Source organism: Vicia villosa, unplaced genomic scaffold (assembly GCF_029867415.1).
Source record: "Vicia villosa cultivar HV-30 ecotype Madison, WI unplaced genomic scaffold, Vvil1.0 ctg.003848F_1_1, whole genome shotgun sequence".
In the NCBI taxonomy this organism is placed as follows: Eukaryota; Viridiplantae; Streptophyta; class Magnoliopsida; order Fabales; family Fabaceae; genus Vicia; species Vicia villosa.
The window spans coordinates 22,944-44,435 of NW_026706316.1; the positions used below are offsets into that span (position 1 = coordinate 22,944).

Genomic DNA, 21,492 nt, shown 5'->3' on the forward strand with positions numbered 1-21,492 from the left:
CCACATGAAAACGTTTTTTTTATAAATAGCAGGTTATTAGCTATATATCAAGTATCAACTCCTCAGCATGTGTGAAATACATTGTATGTGTTTATATGTTGCAGATATCTAAACAACAAAAATGCATACACAAAACAAACATCATAATAATCAATTCATTGGGAAGAAATGGAATGGTAAGAGGACCATATTCCAGAATGCTATTCTTTGGAATGTATTTTGTTTTTCAATTTTAGACAACTTGAAGCAAACAGTTCCTTGTACAAACTCTTATTACATCAAATACATGCATCACTGCTATATTAAAGTTCCTTGTACAAAGGTCATTCTAATTTGTGAGCTATAGCTACAAATTATAAACATTTGAACACAGTTTTTAAAACAAATGTAGTATACTTACTTCATTCACTTGTGCCTTTAGAATGTTTGATAAAAATATATTTTAAACCTCAATCAATATACAGTTCTAAAATATAAAAATTACTTTATACTAAAAATACATTAGGATTATAATTAACTTTTTTTCCAAATACAAATAAACTTTATTAAACTATTTTATCATTATTAGTGTCAAATTTCAAATTAGGATTGTTCAATCAATTTTCCAATCAACTTGCTTTTCATCCTAAAGCACTTTAAAAATAAAACTAAGAGTTTTATACATAAAGTTAAAGCTATTTACTTACTATTATTTAAAACTTAATATAAAACCATCACAAACTCAAACAGTTTCTATTCTTTTATCAGCTCTAGTACTCAATTGCCTAATAACTTTTGCCCCAATAAGTCCACTTCTTTGCAGGCTTATCTGATGCAAAGCACTTGGTGCCTGTAAAACCAACACAACACAGTCTTATTAAGCAGCATAAACATCAATTAACAATAGTAGATAGCAAGTGCATTCAACAGTTAGCAGATTTTAAGTTGTTGTTGTTTGAATCCAATAACACATTAACACAAACATTTGAATAAGGATTATACCTTCTAATAGTTCTGGCTGATCAAAGGGACTACATAAAATTTGAACGGCTCCAATTTCGCTCTCTGTCCTTTCTTTGACATCTAATTCCATCACCTGAAACATTTATATAGATAAAAAACAGTTATCAAAATATCAAAAACAGATGCCAAAACACCAACTTACAATTGTTCAAACTGAATAATTGATGCCTCTTAGTATTTTTTTTATGACTCTTAATAAAAATGTAAAACTAAGTACTTTTGATATAATGATGAGTACATAAATCTTGATTCTAAAATCAGATTTTTATAAATAGTGGCATTTCCATCCTATATTTTGAACTGTGTATCAGTACATGCGTCGGTTCTTTGGAAACCGCAAGAACTATTATAACGATAAGGATTTAATTTATAACATATGGAAAGATGCATAAACCTGTCAAATACAAAAGCTTTGTAATAAAAACCAAAACAGAATCTTGAATACTTCATATCAGAATATCGAAAGATACATAAATGTAGTGGTGGTAAAAGAATACATCATAGACTTTCCGGACATACTATGAAATAATCATTTTAATGGCAACGGTATATAAAAACTACAACTTTGTTATAATGGCAAGAAATAGAACTTTGTTATCCCAGGCCTCCCTGCATAATGCATGAACATGTCAACAAATATCAAGTTCAAGCCATCATTATTAATAACCAGCTCAAGCACAATTCTAAATTATTGTCCATAACAATTCTAAAGAGCACAAAACAAAACTAACATCCATAGATTGAAAATTTCCCCAAGGAAAGAAAACTCCCTGGAATTTGAAATTGATATGAGAAGGCCCAAAGCATACATGTTGTGTTACCAGAAGGAAACACAGTAGAAGATAATCACCGTTAAGAACACCAAAATCACAACACAACCGAGAGGAAGCCCCTGCCGTGACTGCAAAAAAGAAACCAGAAACCTAAGACCTACTAATAAAAGGATTTAATATTATATAAGAATTTCAACAATAAACCCCCCTAACATGCGAGCTTCAACCGAACGTTGATTTTAGAAGAACACCAGAGCATACCCACATGAAAGATAGAGCAAAATCTGATACAAGCAACTTTTTTCTTCCCACGGTGACACTACCACCGCCTCCCTACTTTATCTTGCTGGTGCATGCTATGATTTGAAGTCTGAGACTGCTGATTTGAAAGTGTATGCTGTTGAAGTTGCTGCTGTTGTGCACTGATGCTCCACTGTTGTTGATGCTGCTGCTGTAGCAGAGCCAGTTTCAACTACATATACAAAAATAAAAAACTTTTAGAAGAAAGTTAATAACGAAACCTAATTTGAAAATGTCATACATAAACCTTTTCGAATCGGACCACCACCACACTCGTCGTCGGAAACCCATTTCCACCACCACCACACTAATCGTCGGTAACCCGTTGATGCCGCTACAGATCTGAATGTCAAAACATAAAAACTGATACAAATCAGAAATACATACAAAACCACAGACACAATAATGTCTAACTACTCAACAAAAAACCGATACAAATCGAAGAAATTTCATAAACAAAAAGTGACGGATCTGCAAATCCTAAGCCATGAAAGTGTCAGATCTGGAAACCCTAAGACATGAAAGTGTTCGAAACTATTGTAAATACGGTGGCTGCAGGAAGGTGAGATATTGAGAAGATGTGATATTGAGAAGATGAGATTTGGAGTCTGTAGAAGATGAATGGCAGTTTGGTGAGAAATGAGGAGGGAGGAAAGCGGAAGTAGAAGGTAATAGACAGACTAACTTTTGAGAGGCATGGGAAAGAGTAGTCTGCAATGATAAGCCAGATTGAGTAAAGCAAACAGTAACTTTGGGTTTCCAAGGAAGATTAAAAACGAAATGGGATTTGGCTTGCAAGAAAGATGAGTTAGTGGAAGAAAGCATAGAAAGAGTAGAAAGAGCAAGGAAATGCAAAGACAGCATCCACGTGGCGCAACAGATTTGCAAAGGGGCATTCTGGTACTTTCCAGAACATCAAACTTTCTTATATTGTAGATAGGCAACACTTCGTGAAGTGTTGCAATAGGTTATTTGTAGTTTGAATCAGAAATATGTAACACTTCGTGAAGTGTTGTAGAATGAAAACATGCAACTCTTGGTAAATGTTGCAATAGGCCAAGCATTGTAACTTTTGGAAAAGGAATTGTTTCACGAAGGGTCGCTACCTTATGAAACAATACTAAAGTGGCCTATAAAAACCTCATTCTTGATTCATAAATAAATAACAAAAAAATGTACATTTGATAAGCCTATCATCTTCACTAAAATTCCAGACACTCCGCTACATCCGAGTTTTCGTCGGTCTTACGCAAACTCGATAAAAGGCTGAATTATCTTGGGTATTCCTGCGTTCCAACTCTAAGACATATTGAGAGTGCTTGAAATACTTATAAGGAAAGTGATTTCATTCACGATTCTAGCCTCGATTTCATTCGGTTTAAATTGATTTTTTCTAACAATATATATATATATACACACACACACACACACACACACACACGCAAGAATTAGATAACTCACGTATCTTCTATTTCACTCGCGGGAACACTTAACATAAAGAATCAATAGGAAGCACGAACAACCACACATGGTCATTATAGGAAACCAAAAAATAATTCGGACTTGAGAAAGAAAACCATCATTTTCTTTTCTACCACGCGAAATAAAAAGCTACCACCCACTAGCACGATCTGTAGGACACTAGCACGATCTGTAAGACAATAGTTTCAGTAAAAAAACACTTCATCAAAGGTTATGATTCAATAGTTTTCAACATGGCTTAACTGTACCTGTTAAATAGCTTCGATTCCAAGATAAAAATCTTTATCCAACTCTCTTACCTTTCTCTTTTTTAGACAATCCCATAAAACCCTAACACTAAAGGAGACAATGATCACTGAAAGCCAGTTATTCATCCTCCGTGTTATGAATAAATATTGTGGATGTCCATATATATTCTTATCTTTCATCTTCATATTCCTTATTAAGTGGTATAGTAAGGTTATGATTTTTCATCTTCCTAATGTCCTATAAATAGATACCACTTTGCAATGTAAAGAGAACTACTTGAAAGATGATAATACAATATTACATTTTCTCTACTCTTTCTCTCCTTCATCTCTCCTTCATCTCTATATTGTTTTGGTTAATTTTATAACACGTTATCAGCACGAAGCTCTACCAAACTTGGAAGAAAAAATTTTTGAAGTCCTAAGTGTTAAAGGTAATATTAGGTAATTATTTTATTATTTTTCTTTCTCATTATCCGTGTTGAATTTTGATATTATATCTTATTAGATTATCAATATTCTCTAAATGATTACAAAATAACGTGTTTGTTATATAGTTCCTGAAGAACTTAACAAATATCCATTAAAGATAGTATTAAGTTTGTTATATAGTTCTTGAAGAACATATCAAATATCCTAGAAGGATAATATTGAGTTTGATATATAATTCCTGAAGAACTACAAAATGTGATTGAGTTCATGAAGAACTATTGTGATTGAGTTCCTGAAGAACTACCCACACACAATTTTTTTTTATCACTACGAAGATCAATTGTGATATATAATTCCGGAAGAGTTAAAGTTTTAAAATAAGGATTTATCACATCTTAAAATATTGTATCTATAATATTAGAAGAATTTCATCATGATATTATTGAATCCTAGAAGGATTGCATCTATACTAATAACATATCCCTGAAGGATTACTCAAAGATTAATTTTTATTGACCATTGTTTATGGAAATAGTTTGTGATGTGATATTTGTAGAACTAAAGATTATTAAACTAACTCCAAATTATTGTTCAAAGATTGAGTTTAATCGAATATTGTGTTTATCAATAATTGATGAATTTCAGAAGAATTCAACGTTCAATACTTAAGATTATATATATTTTTTAGATTATTGTTTATAACAAATTATTTTTATAGTTCCTGAAGAACTTATCCATCCCTGAAGGATAGTGAATCAAATTAATTATATGACGATATAATTTTAGTGATATAATATTGTTTGATTAAATATGTTTAATTTTATAAGGGGTAACTGTTTGATAATTATATGATCATATGTTCATATGAATGTATTTGATTAAAGTGTTTAATAATGAGATACTATTATATTGGTTTTGAATTATACTGGAGGTATTGAATATCTTTGTATTACACAAATGAATTTGGACATAAAATGTATAATAGAAAAGGTATCGATTTTTCCCTCGGGCTTGTACTACACTTATATTATACAATTTAAGCACATGTTATTGTAAACCAGTAGTTTACTTAAATGTGTCGTTGGTAAAACCGGTTGGGTCATCTTGGATATAATATGATGCGAATAATTTGTATTGAAGAACCAGAAGTTTCTTCAATCCATTAAATTTTTGTGTGTTTCTAAAGGAAAATGAAAATTTGAGAAATTGCATTTTTATGATATGAATTTTTGCATAGACTAAAATAGCATGCATATGTCTCTACTCACAACCAAAAGTTTGTGAAATTATTTTCTCAACTAATTAGACTAAGATCTTATTTTCTAGATTTTTTTAGAAATTTCTGTATAAGTATCACATATATTATTAAAATTGATATTAAATATCATGTAATATATGTTCATAAAAAGAAAATGGACCCGAAGATCCATTCTTTAGACGTCTAAAGTTAATTATATGGTTGATACTTATGAGATCATCAATTCTAAATTATATATTTGAAACACCCAAAGTATGATATTAAGATATTTATTCGCATTAAGCCAACAGTATACTATATCTTAGTCCTCCCTAATTTATTCTTATACTTCTCATCTAAGTGAATATTTGGATGTGTTGTGTATCTTCCAGTTGCTCCAATATAATACATTAAGATGAGTCACGAAAGAATATTGGAAAAATATAATTAATATGACTCTCAATTTTGAGGATATATTTTGAGAAAATAATCAAATACTTGATTGCAGCCCAGTAGGCTGATTATCACTTGATAAATTAATTTTCCCAATATTAGGGGGAGGGAATAAGCAGCTGAAATCATGAACAAGAAGTTCAAATGAACAACTAAAATCATGAACAAGAAGTTCAAATGAACAATTTAAAATAAATTGTTGTCTTGATCCTCGTACAAATCAATATGAACCAAAAGTGCAAAATATTATTCATTTGCAAAGTTTATGAAATAAATTATCAGCTGATAATACTCCACTCAAAGTTGATTCTCCTATTGGATAATATAATATTGCAAATGAGTTGTTGATGCGCCTGAAGCGTGGTATGAAAGTCGGTTCCAATGTTAAAATTCCTCTACTAAGAAAAGAAACTAAAAATGACCCAAGTGAGGATATGAAAATGCTAAAAGCACTTTGATCTAATTTAATTTTCAGTTCCAGAAGAACAAATCAAGTACTTGAAATATGAAATAAAGAGATCTCGATAAATTATGTCATGGATGAAATGGAATGGAACCGAAATTGAGATAACCAAATAAAGTCAATATTGACAATGTCTTTGTATACAATATAGCGCTAAAAGTGATCAATGATAACGAGGATCATGAGTCAAAGTCTATTAAAGATTGTAGACTAAGTGAGAATTGGCCAAAATAAATATATTCAATTGAAGAAGAATTAAACTCACTTTACAAGTGACTCACTTTTGGACCTGTAGTCTGAACACCTCAAGGTGTGAAACTAATTGGATATAAATGAGTTTTTGTGAAAAAGAAAAATAAGAATGATATGAAGTCTGATTTATTGCTCAATGATTTTCACAAAGACCTAAGATAGATTTTGATAAAAACATATTCACCTGTAGTGGATTCAATCAATTTTTGATTAATTAGTCTTGTAACACATGAAGGACTTAATTTGAACATGATGGATGTAATGACATCTTATTTATATGGTTCACTTAATAGTGACATTTATGTGAAACTCCCTGAAGGGTTCAATATACCAGAGGCACGTAGTTGTGGATCTCGAGAAAACTACTACATAAAATTGAACAAGTCTCTCTATGGGCTGAAAGAATCTGGATGCATGTGGTATAATCGCCTCAGTGAATATTTACTAAATGACGAATATACTAATAACTCAATTTGTCCTTGTATTTTCATAAAATGGTGTGGAAAAGTATTTGCAATAATAGTTGTCTATGTGGATGACATTAGTATTATTGAAACTCCTGAAGAGCTTCCAAAAGCTACAAATTGTTTAAATAAAGATTTTGAGATGAAGGACCTAGAAAAGACAAAATATGTCTAGGTTTCTAAATTGAGCATGTGGACAAAAGAATATTTGTACATCAAAAGGCTATATAGAAAAGTGTTAAAATGATTCTATATGAACAAATGTCACATGTTTCCTACTCCAATATGGTTGTTAGATCATTAGATGTGGAGAAAGATCTTTTTAGGCCTCGAGAAAAGGATAAAAATTGCTTGGTCCAGAAGTACCATATCTTAGTGCAATTGGAGTACTAATGCACCTTGCTAAATATACACATCATGATATATCATTTGCGGTCAATCTATAAGTAAGATAGAATTATTCACCTATACGAAGAAATTGGAAAGCGGTCAAACATATACTTCGTTATCTTAGAGATGCAGGTTACTTGTCAGATTCTCACAATGGTAGATCAGAAAGAGGTTATTTATTTACATGTGATGGTACAACCATTTCATGGAGATCTATGAAACAAATCATGGAAACAACTTCATAAAATCCTGCATAACTATTACCACTACATGAAGTCACTTCGAAGAAGACATTTTAAGCAACGACTACAAAGAATATCGTCTCACATGTAAATGTCTGCGTGAGGGGGAGAAATACATATGTTTTGCACTCTTTTTTCCTTCACCATGGTTTTGTCCCATTGGGTTTTCCTGGTAAGGTTTTTAACGAGGCAATTCACATTCAAGGGATATTGTACTCTTTTTCCTTCACTAGAATTTTTCCCACTGGGTTTTCTCTAGTAAGGTTTTAACGAGGCATATCCTTAATGGACATCCAAGGGGGAGTGTTATGAATAAATATTGTGGATGTCCATATATATTCTTATCTTTCATCTTCATATTCCTTATTAAGTGGTATAGTAAGGTTATGATTTTTCATCTTCCTAATATCCTATAAATAGATACCACTTTGCAATGTAAAGAGAACTACTTGAAAGATGATAATACAATATTACATTTTCTCTACTCTTTCTCTCCTTCATCTCTTCTTCATCTCTATATTGTTTTGGTTAATTTTATAACACTCCGCTTATTATACGCTTATTTATTTATTTTTTAAATTTGTCTTCAAGTCTCTTCCTTAAAGTCTTGTTTTTTACATCCTCCCCTTGTTGTGAGATATTATGTAAATTGGGCAATATCGATTGGTCTAAAAATAAAGAAAATAAAGTGTCAATAAAAAATATTATAATATAATCTACAAACTATATTTTATAATAAAACTTACTTTTTGTCCATCATGTTTGTAAAATTTCTCCAAAACATGTCTATCCTTTTTTCGAATCTAGTGATACTTTCTTCGAGGCTTTTAAAAAAATACTTTACACAAATATATTTGATACCATCACGATTAAAGGAGCCGCATGTAATGTTAGAATAAATTATTGGAACCATCTTGTTTCAAGTAAATTAAATCAAAGAAGAATGTGAAAAGAAGTTTATTGGAACAAACTTCTAATTTTGCGTTTTGAAAATTCAACGAAATGTATTAAATTTATATTGTCATTAACAATAATTATTTGTATAAATTTATTAGAATAACCTCCAAAATCATATTATTATCATTTATAATATACCTGCAACACCCCGTGTATATATATGTCTAGAATAACATGCATTTGTTATTATAATATGGTACATGAATGTCATACATAAGCAGCGGAATAAGATAAGTATTAGTACAATACAGAAAAGCCGAAAGTATCATGGTCAAAAAGAGTACAACCTCGTAGGTAATAATACATATGTTGCTATCGCGAAAAACTAACCAGAGTCGCCACTAATATATCTATCTCACGAAAAGAAAGGAATATCAGAAAACCTAACAAGAACAAGAACAAGGTCTTACGACCAGAGAACAGGGTATGGGAGTCGGTTACACGAGAGGAAGGGATTAGCACCTCTCATGCCTGTCGTACTCGACGAGATCCTTCTTTGTTTGTTTCTATATAGAGTGTTTTAATAATTATTGTGCTCGCCAGAGTTGCCTCTAAGCCTACGTATCCCCTTATAAAGAATCAGAGCGTCGTAGTTCTGCTAACTACTTTCTATGTTTTTTATTGTTTGTTGTGTGTTTTTTAATTGAACAGTTACATCCCATTCTATAAACAGCTCGACCTTTGGAGACTTATGCAGGGGGAGATAGGAAGGAAGCAACATGCTCTTAAGAGCCCTGAGGCAAAAGAAAAAAAGAAAGTGTGGTTTGTTTTTTGGTTGGAAAAATGCACTCAAGTGGTTCCCTTAAGCAAGGGCGACCTGAGCTTCTCTTCCCTCTTTATTAGTTTCAACCTTTATTAAGTGTTTTATTAAGGCTTAGAGATTTAGTGTTTATTATCTGCACAAAGGGAACATATAAGCTAAATGGGAATCTCTATCCTAATGTTATCATACAGTGATGGCCCTAAGGTCTAGGATAAAATAGAAACTCTATCTAGAGTTAGCATGCATGGATAATAATCCTAAGGTCTAGCTCAATTCCTCTTAACAAAGATAGAACTAAGAAATCCTAAGGGAGCATAGCAATCACAAGATTAACAAGGAAAAAAGTAACAACTTCTCAAGATGAGACTACAAAGAAATAACTTAAGCATTTAACAAATCACCTAAGCATAAGCAACACACAAGCTAGAGGTTACAACCTCTCCTTGAGTACTTCACAAGTCTCAAGGACATTCTTACTTCACAAGTAAGAAACAAGCTAAAGGGAATACTACCTTACTTTAAGTACTTCACAAGTCTCAAAGAACATCTCTACCTAACAAGGCAATACAACAAACAAGCTAGAGGTTACAATCTCTCATTGAGTACTTCACAAGTCTCAAGGATATTCTTACTTCACAAGTAAGAAACAAGTCAAATGATTACTATCCTAATTTGAACACTTTACAAGTTTCAAAGAAAAGATCTTACTTCACAAGTAAGATACAAACTAAAGGTTACTACCCTAACTAAAGGATTACTATCCTACTTTGAACACTTCACAAGTGTCAAAGAAACCTACACCTAACAAGGCAAAGGGACAAATGTGAAAGAAACAAGGTTACAACCAATCGTACACACATCTTAAGCGCCAACAAGAACTAAAAAAAAAATCATATGCTTCACAAGCAAAGATAATCACAATTGTTCATTCAAGTTTAAAAAAAACTCAAAACAATGCATACCCAACAAAGTATCATCACAACAAACATGCTTTTAGGTAACAACCAACATGTTTTAAAGTATTAACAAAGACTTGACAAAAGACACTTAACAAAGTGTTAAAGATAACAATCTCACTTTAGTTTAACAAAACTTGGCAAAGAAAACACTTAGCAAAGCAATCAACACCTTTTAACACTTAGGTTGCAACCTAACATGCTTACAAGCAAAAGAAGACTCAAATAAACTAAAACATGCCTAACCATACAAGTAGATGAATAATAAATGAGTTGGGGAAGAATAAAATCAAGTATTTAAGTGTCTCAAAACAATTACCAAAACCTCATAGTATCACACAAAAAGATTCACAAGTTTTAGGTCAAAGTAGTACATGACATCATATGTGTCTCTAATGAGTTCACACAAAAAATTATTGCAAAATTCACTTTTTAAGTCCTTTAATCAAAGCAATTTGCAATATGTACCAAACCAAAGAAGTTTATGGACATGTTCAAGAAAAATACCAAATAAAACCAAAAAATTCACAAAAAATATAACAAATATCCTATGACATCAAAGTAGTTAAAACATATTTTTCGGCATTTTTTATTTGATAGGAAAATGATTTACTAATCAGAAATTAGAAGAGAAACAATTTTTAACAAAAATAAATTCTGCCTACTACAGGGGTGAGATAGCAATTAGCACATGAACTGAAATCTTATTATGTAGCGCTTTGGGCCTGAAAGAGGTGGTGCGGATAGGAGAAAAGTCCAGGCCCGTTTAATTGAGACATGCTAGCGATAGAAAAACAGGGGTGCATCCAAAGGAAATAGTTTGAGCCCAATATCAATCCCAGTCCGTGGCCTAACTTAACATAATATTCCAAATCCATTTTATTATCATATTCAGTATCGCATTATATTTTTATACCATGCTTCTTTTAATTAAATGTGATATGCAAATTTTTTAGTTTAAAGATTGAAGATGATGGAGAAAAGGTTAAAGATGATGTAGGTTGTTATATAGTTGGTTGAAAAACGGTTATGGTGGTTAGATGAAGATAGGGATGAGAGAGAGAGAAGAGAGTGATGGGAGGATTAGAAAAATTCTGAAACTGAGAAAATGAAGAATGAAATCGTGTCTTGATTTGTGAAGGAAATGGTTTATATATCGTGTGAGCTCATGGAGTGTTATGGTGTGTATATGTTGTATTGTATACTTTCCTCTACAACACGTAATAAACAAGTGTTGTAAACTTTGAGTAAGTTTCCTCTATGCTTTTCATGTGTGCAGTATTTGGCTCAGCTGTTTTTAGCATGATAAGGTGTATGGAAAAATACATAACATAATATGCCATGGAGTATAATGTTAAATTCTCTTCAAACTTAATGCATAAGTTAGTTGTACACTAAAGGTAAGGTTCCCTTTCATGCATGAAGGTACATAGAGTATATACTCATTCTGAGTAATGGCATATCGCATGGCAGCCTATCCCTCAACTTTGCATTTTTTATTCAAAACATCGTGCCGATACTGTATGACTCGGGTTCATAGTACTGACTTTGCATGTATGTAACATCCTCCATAGACCATCACTTGACTCAGATTTATGATCAATAAAAGAGAAGAGTTATGATAGCATGATATTGATGTTGATGAGTTTTGAAAATGATGACTGCAAATGCGTTGAAATGGCTCCTGAACATGCTCGATCATAACCGATGTTGCGCTGCAGCAAAAATGCGCCAAGCTAGCCAAACTAACAACCTTGAGGAGCACACTTTGTGACCTTCTAATATCCCAACCAAAAGCTCAAATTACCTCATCTTAGGCTCATCTTAAAGAGGGCACGGAATAGAAGATTTGATATTTGGAGGTTCTTGAAATAACGCTTGGAAGAGAAGTGGCCTCGAAGTTACATGACGGTGACTGATTGCATGCTGCAGCAGAATTGTGCCAATCCTTGTGCCAAGATAAATCCTAAAGATCCAACTTTGCATGATTATATCTTCATCTATGGACTATCATTCATCTCAAACTTATGCTCAAAATGTAGAGGAGATAGAGTAGAACAAAAGTCATGTTGAAGACTCTTTGAAATGGTGGTCGTAGCACCCTTTAAAATTGCCTTGAAGTGAAACAAACACCACTGCAGTTGATGCGCGCGCGGTTCAATTCTAGCCTGGAGCCTTTGTCAAAACGCAGTTCCCAGGGGAACGACTTTGAGACTTGATATTTTGCTCAATACTCCACCAAATGATGTAATCTCTTGATCATTAGCTAGAGGGCGTCGGATAGAACATTTTTTATGTGGGTTTTGACTCAATAGATAACTTCAACTTACTCAAAAACTACCTTGAAACTAGCACGGAAGGTGTTTGATTATTTGCCTGCGCTTGACGAGGATTTCTGCCTGGCAGCTTGACATGAGTCAGTTAGGATTTTTCAACTTCATAGCTTCTTATCTTTCAAACCAAGCCTTAAATGAGAAAACTTTCAACTGCAAAGTTGTTCATCTCTAGGAGATGAATAATTCTGATGTTGAACTTTTCTCTGAAAAATGCCTCCAGACACGTGTAAAGTGGTGGTGAAGTGAGCTGATCAGTCATGTTCGAAAACTCTAAAAAAAATTCTTTAAGTCTTTCTCACTTTCCATTTTTGGCCTTTCCCAAACCAACTACTTTCCAAATTTGGCAATTTTTGGTTATTTTGATTTTGAATATTTTTGTTGATTTCTTTTGACCAATTTTCCACCAAAAGTCAAAATATGAATATTGATCTGATTTTGACCAAAAATGTAAAAAGTCAACCGTTTGACTTTTCAACCCTAGATGAATTACTTGATTAATCAATCCCTCAATTCAACTTTAATTCATAATCAATCAAACAACTCAATTAAATAGCTTAACATGAACCCCATGACACCTCATACCATATAATCAGCTTCTGATTAAGATGTTGACCAAAAAGTCAACTGAGTTGACTTTGGTCAAAACCCTAATTTGGGAGACTAGGTGAACTACATCTTGCCTTTACCTTTGTCTTGTCGCGATCAACCTAAAAAGATATAATAGGATTGGGGTGAGATTACTAAATCTCTGTGAGTCCCCATATCTTACGAGTTCATTCGGTTTTACAGGGTACATGCATTCACACTGACCCATCATTTATCTGGGGTTTCCTCACTCTCAGGTACAAGAATATACAACAACACGTAGCATTGCAATTTGGAGTCCCTTGATTGTCCAATGTAAAGCACATATCACATAACAGAAACAAAGCAAACAAGTATGAAGACCTATGCCCGCGCGCTAGGAATCAAGAAGTAGTATCTGCCTATCTACCTAGGTTGTACAAACCACACCCTCAGTGAGTCCCAAGTGCCTAGCGTCACAAGACTCACACAAGACCATTTCATGATAAGTTAGGTGTGTCAAAAGTGATTGAAGCCTACTTGGCTATACAATATCACCCATGACGAGCTACTGAAGTCACTTTCTACATGTCGTCACGACCCCGTCAATCATTAATAAGCATATGGATATCACAAGTGCGAAAATGCATACATGACTGCACAAGCCCACCGAGCAAAAGTACCAGTGATATGGCCTACATGGAATCACTCCCCCCATACCAAGCATGCCAATTTGTGAACCGCGAGTTAGGAAACGCCCTATAAGACCCTCACAAGCACATCACAATGGTAGCTCAGACGTGTAGGACATACTGATAAGGCGTATGTGTGAACCGCGAGTGGGAAACGCCCTTTAAGACCCTCAGAAGCACATCGCAATGGTAATCCATCGAATACTTATTCCATCAATACTAGTGCCTTACCACCTAGTAGCTTAGGTCTAGTTTGATTATAGCATACATCGCAACCACATCCGAACGTTCAACCGAAACGGGCGGTACAATCAAGTAAATGGTCACATGATAGCATTTAACACAATGCATTTACTTAAGCATACATACAAGAGTAGCATAATAGTGGTCATATAATGTCATTAGCCATTATGCATCACATTAGGTACATACATCATTAGTGTAATACCCTACCAATATGTGTCTAGAATCATATCAGCAGAATACTAATAACTGGTACTGAGTACATACAAAAGTCAGGAATAATAACATAAGTGTATACATTTCAAAATCATCTTGAAGATGGATACAATGAATATATCTACACAAAGATATTAATACACAGCGGAAGAAAAGATTAGGCACGGTCTTCACGACATCCGATCAAAAGCTCTTGATCCAAACATCTAGCAAAACTCGATCTTGCATGGTACCTGAAAAATAATAAGATGAATGGGGTGAGATTACTAAATCTTAGTGAGTTCCCCTATCTTATGGGTCCTCTCGGCTCTACAAGGTACATACATAATCTACAGATCCATCTCAGATCCTAAGGTTTCCTCACTATCTAGTACAGGAAAGCCTATCAACTCGTAGCACCACGATTGAGTGTCCACTGACCACCCAATTGGATCCACTGAGAATATATCACATGTTCGAATATTAGGTACATGTTTCCTCCAGAATAGGTCTTCCGGATTTACCTACCAACCTTCTGTCGGGAGCTACCCTCAAGGTCTGGTCTTCCGGGTTTACCTGCCTATCTGCCCTCGAAACAAGACCTTAAAACATACCTTTTCAATCTACATGGTAAGTAACTCATATGACTATAGAGAACCATGGAACCGACATTGAATCGCTACAACGATTCAACTCGTCCAATTTCCTGGGTCCAAATCTCACATAGAAATTCACCCATAAGGAAACAACAAAAGGAGAAGGTAAGGTACACATCCCCGGGAGTTCATCCCCGAAGAATAACTCCTGAACTAAGGAGTCAACCCATTCCCAAGACCAAAGCCCGAGAATGCCTGCAATATATGTGGCACAGGGGCATCCTTGGAATTTCTTCACAAGAAGTAGCCAACATATATGTAACGTGCCTACTCGCAGTTACTGTCCTTTTGTATGTCCTCTAACCCCTCGTCACATACTTACTACACCATTAGATTGTAGAATTTCAGAAGAAGTCGCTTGATAGGAAAGAGGGAATATCAGGCTAGAATATTTTCATATATCTTAGTTTAGGTATCCTAAGGCTCAGCTTACCATATCCATATTTTGTTTATCGACATACATAAGTTTCACCAAGTTGTAAGGCCTCCTCGCCTCTTGGTTCACTTGCTTAGCTTCACAAGCTATAATACCTAAACATCTTCAGTGAACATGGCTAGCTTTGATTTTCATCACCGCTCATTCTATGATGCCTACTACCCTCTTAAAGGAACACTTGGGCACTACGACCCTTAGGACGGTTAACGAATCAATTATTCGAGTATTATCTTTTAGTAACCAAGGTACAAGAATATTCACATGGATTTAATTAGTACTTAATAGTATGCTAAGGCTGTGGAAGCTTAGACATCTCGTAGCCCTTTCCATTAGCTTTCCAATGCCTTCGACGGCGCCCAATTCTGAGTTACGAAACTCCAGTTATGGTCGAAACAGTAAAGGGATGATTTTCCGTCAGGTGCAATCGATTTGCACTGGTGTGCAATCGATTGCTCGCTGAACTAGAAGCGCAGAAAGTCAATTTTTCACAGTGCAATCGATTGCTTGGCCTCTGCAATCGATTGCTTACTGAACCAGAAGCAAAAATCACGTTTTTCTTGCATAAAACCAGTTCCAATAGTGTTCTAACTCATCCATAGGTTCCCCAACAATCCAAATTCGAACCCCATCCTATTTCAACATTCCATATCATACAATTGCATCAAAAGAACATATATTTGACCGATTAAATCATCATGCAAGACATTAATAACAGTCTAAACCCTTAATCATGCAAAGTTCCCAAATCCTACCCCAAGTTCCTAACTAATGGAACTCACCTTGAAATCATTAGAAATTCTGACTTTGCATGATTGAATGATGGAGATGATGATGATCCTCTCACCAAGCATGATTTTTTGAAGCCAAGCTTTGCTATCTACAAATATCTCGCACATGCATGTTGATGATGAGCTTGAAGTTAGTCTTGCTTCCTCTTCTTCTTCAAGACCTCCCTATCTCTATCTCATATCTCTTTTACTTCCAAATTCTGATTTTCTTCTAAGTGTGGAAAGAATGAGGAAAATGAGTTAGAAAGACCACATATTGGGTTTATATAGTTCAAGTGCAAAATATCCAATTTGCCCCTTGTCTTACTCATCAAAATTACTAAACATGTCCTTGTCTTACTAACTCTCCACCAAATTCACCAATTAACTACTAATTGTACCAATTATACTTTAATACAAATTCTAGCATAAGAGTCCAAAATTGGTGAATAGGGATATTACAATTAGGACATGAACAATCGATCACCATATAGTTCAACCTTCCAATATTCCACAAATAGCATGCATATAATGTTCATAACATGTCATATTTTACAATGGACCCTAAAACGTTAACATAAAATAATTCCATTACTTCACTAATAAGTAGATCATTGCAAGAGCTTTCCAATGCTTCCAACGACACATAATTTTGAGTTATGGAACTCAAGTTATATTAATTTTAATTTTGAATTTTTCTCACACAAACAGTGGTAACCGGTTACATCAACCATGTAACTTGTTATGCACTCAAAAAACAACCCAGAAACCCATTTTTCTTGCATGTAACCTGTAACAACCTTCTAACCCATGTACAAAATTCGTAGTATATTCTAATAATTAAATAATCACGAGTCGCCAACAGGGGTGTCACCTTCATAAAAACTTCATAATAAAACGTCCTGCTCCGTAACAAGGGTTCTCAAAATTATTCAAACAAAATACTTCTTTAAAAACAAAAATTTGATTCAATTTTTCTTAGGGGAATTCATAATTCAAAACATATCAAAAACCACAACATGTAGTTCAAATCTCAAAACAAATAAAAGAACAATATTGTTTCAATCAAACAACCCCAACCCTGATATTAGGTATCGGAACAAGACCCTCTTTATTCTAAATAAAATGCTAAAAGACTCCATGAAGGTATCCTCTAAGCTTCAAAGAACTATTCCTGATTACCTACGCCTTACCCACATGGAGGTAACATTCAAACAGAAAGAGTGAGTATTTCATAATCATTATAAAAGACAACGAATTAAATATAGTAGTTGCACAACAGTTATCAACAATCACGCATATACAAAAGCATAGATATTTACATACTTCACATATTTACTCACACCTGCACATTATCAGTTACTTACAACGTCATCGAGTAATCCAATCACATTCATCATCAAGTCTCATTTATTCATAAATAGTCAAAACATCAAACAATCAATTATTATGCAATGTCACAAAGAATGTAATGCAACTTCATTGACTCATTCATGTGGTACCAAAACTTCACTGATGACTTAGTCATCGCTCTCCAAAGATCTCCACCAATGAGATCAGTTCCCGCTTGGAACCAGAGTACTTCACAAATATTGCACCCAATGCACACTATGGAAATGAGGCCATCACTAGACCAATCATCTTGCAAGCACCACTTGACAAATTGTCCTACAAACATCACTGGAATAATGTCCGATTATATATGCCATGAATGCATGATGCGCAACAACAAAATAAACATGACCACAGCTAGCCAAAACGCGTCACCATTCATATAACCATCATAGTAATCATCACAATACTTCACCTCATACACGACATCATCACCAAGACAACATAGTTTCGTCATAAGAAACATACATCACAATACATCGAGCATCGTCATAATACAATCATAACAACAACACATTACAACTAGCCTATAAACACCTATCATCCTCTTTATAAAACACACATCATAGTTAAACATACACATAAGAAAAAGACATACATATTGTCATATAGACAGGCTTCATGTCATGGATAAATATCCCTCAGAACTCATCTAAACATGCCAATTAAATTCTAGAAAATTAATTATAAATTAACATAAATTATAACTTCTCATAATCCAATACAATTTTACAAAAATACAACATTTTTCGTCCCAAGCAGCCGCGCTAAGCGATCCTCTTGGCGCTAAGCGTGCTGCTCTCTGATTTTGATCGTATTTTATGAATTGATGCGTGCTAAGCACGGTATCCGCACTAAGCGCGACCTGTGATTCTGCAGAAAATTCACGCATGATCAGCTTCAGTCCCATACGAGTTTTTAACCCCAAAATACTTTCTAATCATCATTTTCCTGCGATTTAAGGCATAGAAACCTATTTCTAACATGTATTATCCATCACAAACATCACAATACAAATAGTCATCATAAATCTCAAGAATTATCATCTAACCCTAGACTTTCAAAACCATAGAATGGTGGAATTGACCCTAGCTCATGTTACTACTCATCATGTTGTCAAATACTAACATCGTTATTCATACTAACAACATATTCCAAGCATCAATAATCATAATTTCATCATAAACATCAAATTCATCACAAAAACTCCAAACACAAACCCAACCTACAATTATCTAACCCTTGTATCAATTATAATAATTACGATAACTCCCCTTACCTTAATTCTCCTAGAGATTGATTCACATTCCAATTTCTACGGTTGGTTCTCCTCTCTCCTCTTTGTGCCCTTGCTCTCTCTTTCATGCTTCTCCCAATTTTCATGATGGTACAAAATGAATATTTCCTTCTCTCTTCCCTTTTTTACTTATTTAACCTTAGGAACCCTAATATAATCTTCCTATTACGTCCTCACTCAATTCTCCTAATTTATTTCATCCTTATATTATTTAGTTAATCAAATAATAATGCTAAGTAGAAACTCTAATTATTTATATTATTCTAACACCTTAATTCATCCTACCCCACATGCATCAACATAAGCACCATATATATTCTTCGCTAATTCACATTAATCATATAATCACACCAAAACAACTAAATAGTAGATTAAGTAATTAAATCTAGTTCTGAAGTGTTACAACTCTCCTGCACTTAAACAGTTTCTGGCCTCGAAAGTTATGTGGCAGAAACAAGAAGGGATAAGACTCTCTCATCTGGTCCTCGCGTTCCGACGTCATACTCTCACAGTTGGTCCTCCCCACAGTACCTTCACTAAGGCGATGTCTTTACCTTGCAACTGCTTCACTTCCCGACCTTTTATCCTCATTGGTGATGCTTCAACTTTCAGGTTGTCTCTCACCTATACATCATCCATTTGGATCACATGTGAAGGATCTGAAATGTATCTCCTTAATTGAGACACATGAAACAAATCATGAAGATTCACAAGTGACAGTGGTAAAGCAACCTGATAGGCCACCTCGTCTATCCTCTCTAAAATATGATACGGACCAATAAAATGCGGCGTAAGCTTTTTTGACTTTAAAGCTCTACCGACATTGGTTACTGGAGTAACTCTAAAAAACACATGATCATCCATCTGAAACTCAAGTGCTTTCCTTCTGTTATCGTGATAACTCTTTTGTCGACTCTCATAAGCTTTCATCATCTCTTAGATCATCCTTATCTTTCCAGTCATCCCTGGCACAATCTCAAGTTCGAGCACAACACTCTCGCCTAATTCATACCAACACAACAGAGTCCTATATCTTCTACCATACAATGCTTCATACAATGCCATACCGATACCCGCATGAAAACAATTATTGTAAGTAAACTCAATTAATGGCAAATGACTGTCCCAAGCTTATACTTGGTCTAACACACATGCCCTCAACAAATCTTCCAATGACTGGATAGTCCTTTCGGTCTGGCCATCCGTCTGCGAATGATATGCAGAACTCAATCTCAATGTAGTACCCAAGGCATATTGCAAACTTTTCCAAAACCTCGACGTAAAACTTGAATCTCTATCCGACACAACACTCGATGATATTTCGTGCAATCTTTCAATCTCTTCAATATACATCATAGGTCAGGACCATCATTGGATCATCTCCAAATTTTTTTTAGAATTTTTGAATCAAGAATTTTTTTTAAAGCATTTAAAACATAAGACAAATGAAGAAAATTATTAAAAATATCAAATGATAAAATAAAATTCCAGAAAAAATAATCATAAAATTAGAAATAAATCAAAGCATTTTTGGAATTTTTAAAATAATTTTTGGAATTAAAATGAAGGAGATATGAATTTTTGAAAATAAAAGAAATAAAATGAAAAATAAAACAAAATAGAATATATTTAGAAAAAAAAGGCGCGTTGGATCAACCTCATTAATCTTAGGTGGCTCATCCAATGGTCATCAACTTGTAGCGCATCATATACCTCAGTCAAAACAAAACACAAATCAATTCAAAGCAAGGCCAATAAAATTAAAACGAATGGCAAGCCTTCATTGGTTGAGGATGACACATAGGTCATCTTCAACCTTCATCCAAAGGAAAACGCAAAGAATTCATGAATCCTTAAAGAGTAACAAATAAGAAAGCTAATGGTATAATTGAACTCGTCTCATCAAGACAATCTCAACCATGTCCTCGCGAAGAATTTATTCAAACCATAACTCACTCGATTTGGAAAAAAAACTAGAAAAAAATGTGAAAACGATTTTTGAAAATACGAAATGTTAATGCATCCGTTCAACAAAATTGAACATCCAGAAAGCAACTACAAGTCAAAAGCTACATTGTGGTATAAAAAATGAAGCAAATAGATGCTCCAAGTTACCTGTTCAAAGTGAGATGAAAGAGCTCTGAAAATGGAATTGGTCTGAGTGATTTAGGGCATGATTTGCTTTGCTCTTAATCTGGTTAGCTTCAATGAAGATCAAGGAAGGTGTATGAATCAGAAATTTGGTACTGGAAGCTCTTGAAATGTGAATTCGAATTTGCAAAAAATGAGTTATGGAGAGGGTTATGGATTGAGGAAGGTGTTTCTGAATCTCAAATGCTTGAGAAATGAAGGGAAGCTCATCCTCTATTTATAGGGAAGCTAATGGAATCAAAAAGCGTGTGAAATAATCAAGATTTGAATGAAATCGTGTGAAGGTCGAAAGCATGAAATGTGTGACTTCACATGGCTCAAAACACAGCAAATTGAATGGTTTTTAGAT

At 34.1% G+C, this 21,492-nt stretch overlaps 1 long non-coding RNA gene across 1 annotated transcript; it reads right to left on the minus strand.

Annotated features, from left to right (window-relative positions):
- Positions 1-617: 617 nt before the first annotated feature.
- Positions 618-1,180, minus strand: LOC131641565 (uncharacterized). Its single transcript, XR_009295570.1, has 2 exons — positions 982-1,180; positions 618-829 (listed from the first exon to the last, which is right to left on the minus strand). It is a non-coding gene; the product is annotated as an uncharacterized LOC131641565 (long non-coding RNA).
- Positions 1,181-21,492: the final 20,312 nt, after the last annotated feature.